Below are 3,658 nucleotides of genomic sequence, written 5' to 3'. Positions count from 1 at the left end.
TGGATATGTGGTGAGAGGGAAACATGAAGATGAAACCAGGGGATGTCCTTACTGAATCATCAGAGCTGAACAGGTGATGTAGAAACATGTTTACCTTTTAGGTGACATGAATGAGTTGACGGGAAGTTATGAACTGTTTCTGAGAGACAAATAACACCAGGATCCTTTTCTAAGTAGCTGACAGCTGGTAACTGTGCAGGGGCGGATCTAGCAAAGTTTTGCCAGGGGGCCAGGTAGGGCATTAACAGGGAAAGGGGGTCACAATGAAATACCTTTCTTTCTTATTCTCATTAAAAATGTCTAGCTTTTAATAAATGATTATCTGAATCTTACAACCAAAATGTTAATCTTAAATGTATAAAAATCCATTATTGTATATAGTAACTATTATATAGTAAATCTAATATACATCCTAAGCCATAGTACTTTTTCCTTTGGGAAGGTATCATCTGTGCAATCTGCAATTCTGTTGAAGAAAGATGTTGAATCTATTTAATTATTGTAAAAAAAAAAAAAAGAAGAAGAAAGAACCAAAACAAAAGGTGTCTGTGCATTTGTTTTACACATGCATTAAATTAAAGTCTATTACGTCGATTAAGCATCATGAAGCGGAGGGTGCGGGGTGGTTCCCTTATTTTGTTGTTTAATATTTCTGCTAAATACTGTTTAAAATACCAGAATCGGGAGGATGTCGTAAGTTTAAGTTTATTAGATCGATACATATATACCAACAAGACAGTGTACATCACTGTTTTCATTCAAAGGCTTTATGGCTTTTCCTATAATACCCGGTGGGCTCAAAATTCCCAGGCTGATTTTTTGTCCCAGTCCTGCTCTGCCTCCACACAAAACTCATAAGTTAGTTTCACTGTTGCTCCTCTTCTGGTTTGTTGTGTTCTTCATGCAAGAATATATTGACTTCTGAGTTTGCTTTGCTGTAGCTTAGCTCTTTTGTTTTTTAGAATGGAGTAACATCAAGGTTTAGCAGTCAGCCCTCCCAGGGGTCTCAGTGTTTTGCCCCTAGCTTTTGAGCATGCCTTTACCTCTGAGTGGGGCACCATCTTCTAATGTGCTTTGTTCACCCCTTTGAGCAAAAAAATAATTTGAGCAGATATAGATGTAAAGCTTTTCTCACTCAACACTACATAAAGTGAGAAAAGCATTACATCGGCATGTCCACTATGTTTAAATCCTTTTACATCTGAAAGACTAATGTGAAGTTATATTTTAAGCAGGAGTAAAATAAGTAAATGAAAAAGAGAGCATAAGCTTATTTCTACAGTGGCTATCACCTCCTGGTTTGCACTTAGCTGACTGGGGTTTTTCTGTGTGGAGTCTACATTTTTATCTGGTGCCTGCATGGGATCTCTCCGGGTACTCCAGCCTCCCCCCTCAGTCCTAAAAATGCAGGCTAGACTGATGTAGCCTATATCCTGGGTGTACCTCACCCTTCGCCCAGTGACAGCAGGGATAGGCTCTAGCTGTTATTGCTACAACCAATGACAAATATAAATAATTGCAGTCAAAGCTGAAAAAGTCCCTAAAGATTATTGATATTAGCATATCGATAATGTTCCTCTTACTTTATAATGAAAGACTTTTGGTTAAACGGTAAATGAAACATTTGATAATCACGTTATCAGCTATGATAAAAATACAGTCATGTTTAGTCCTGAAACATGCGAGATGGCATGGATTACAGAAATTCAATAATAACTAAGATATATCCTGATTTAAATCAATAAACCAGATCAGCGATCATTTAATTGTAATAAACTGGATAACACATCAGTACCTCAGAATTTAATGGTATTTGAGGCTGAGAAGTTTTTGAGATGCTTATCTGTAAGAATACTGTATTCAAAAGATACTCAAGTCCAATATAAAGTAGAAGTAAAGGAATATCCTCTTAATCCTCCCAGTATCAAAATTAATACAGAAGATTTATTATTACTTTATTATTACACCTTTAGTCATTTTAATGTTCAGTGTAACTAACTCACAGATTATAAGTATAGTATTTTTTTCTCTGAAGTAGAAAGGTGAAGTCCAATAACATGACTCAAGTGAAGTAGTGCTACATTTAAGTACTTAAAGAAATGTGAATGTAGTTTTACAGCTAATATGATCTGATGATGATACTCGTAATGTTGGAAATAAGAATGGATTAGTAGGTGCATCAAATACTGGGTCCTCAGGTGGGAACGACCCTTCTTTGATCCTTTGTTGATAAGCTCAGGACATAAGAGGGTTCAGTTGCTCTTCATGGTATTCACAGTGCACCTTCCTCAGTTCCACATGCCACCATTTTCGCCTTTGCGTTCAGTCCAGATTGTATCTAATGGCAAGGATTTGATTGCTTGTTGGAGGAAGTAACTCAACAAACAGATGTGGCAACAACACTTCTACACTGAAAATATTGGTCTTTCAGGTTATGAGGGTCATGACCAACCTCACTTTGTTGCATTTAAATTCTGCTGGGAGACATGAGATCCCTTATTGCAGTTTGCTATACCCACTGTGAGAATTTGGGTATTGTGTAATGATCTGACTTTCCAGCACTTTTTCATAGGTGATTTAATACTAAACCAAAACTACCGCAGTTTGAGTTCTTTTCTAACATATACAGAAAAACTAATTGTATTCTTTTTGACCTGTTCAAACTACTCAGTTTCCTTATACTTTCATGTTTCTCTTGATGTTCACCATGATGTTTTTGTACTTCAGTCAGAGTCTGTGTATCACATTAGACATTTTACAGTTCTATACTCCATACTGCACATTTAAAAAATCGACTGACTGATATAGGTTAGTGTGGCATATTTTTAAAAAAAGATATATGTGTGTGTGTGTGTGTGTGTGTGTGTGTGTGTGTGTGTGTGTGTGTGTGTGTGTGTGTGTGTGTGTGTGTGTGTGTGTTTTCTGTGGAAAGGCCAAAGAGTGAAAATATTTAGTTTAAATTTGAAAAGCTTTAGCGTTATATTACCCCCTCCTTGGGTAAAAGAGAAAATACACACAAATATGGCATGGGGTCATTCAATACATGTCACCATAGAGCAAGACAAACAAAAAGAAACTAAAATAAAAACATCTATCAATAAATTACTCATGTCCAAATGCAGATAGAGCTTCCTTAAATTTTGCAAGACTTAAAATCCCATTCCATCCCATAAAGCACCTTTAAAAACAACAACAGGGCTGACCAAAGTTCTGTACAATAACACAAAACTTAAAAGACAAACACAGGCCAGAAGGTCTAGAAATGTAAAAACTTAGAAGTTAAACAATAAAGGAATAAATCAAAAAGTAACATAAGATCCAATAAAAGAACTACATTCAGATAAATAATGATAACCTGAAAAGCTTCAATATATGAAATGTCTTCATTGCCCTACACCTCTACACCCATACAGATATAAGACTGTCTGATCAAATAACTGTTAGTGACTTTCAACAGATAATCCCAAAAGTCTAGTTTTAGTTAAAACACTAAAGAGCTTTCCTAGCTTGCCCCACTTGTGAATTTGTGTAATGGCATAATTTTTCATAACATTCATGTGGCGAGAATTATCATGTCCTCAAAATGAATCTGTGGGTATTTATCAATAAATAAAGCATCAACCTCCAGATGGCGCAAGAACACACGGTATCATTTCGG

Source organism: Pundamilia nyererei, unplaced genomic scaffold (genome assembly GCF_000239375.1).
Source record: "Pundamilia nyererei isolate P.nyererei 1_Seehausen unplaced genomic scaffold, PunNye1.0 scaffold00070, whole genome shotgun sequence".
Lineage (NCBI taxonomy): Eukaryota > Metazoa > Chordata > Actinopteri > Cichliformes > Cichlidae > Pundamilia > Pundamilia nyererei.
The sequence above is the reverse complement of the archived record's forward strand: the minus strand, read 5'-3'. Positions refer to the sequence as shown.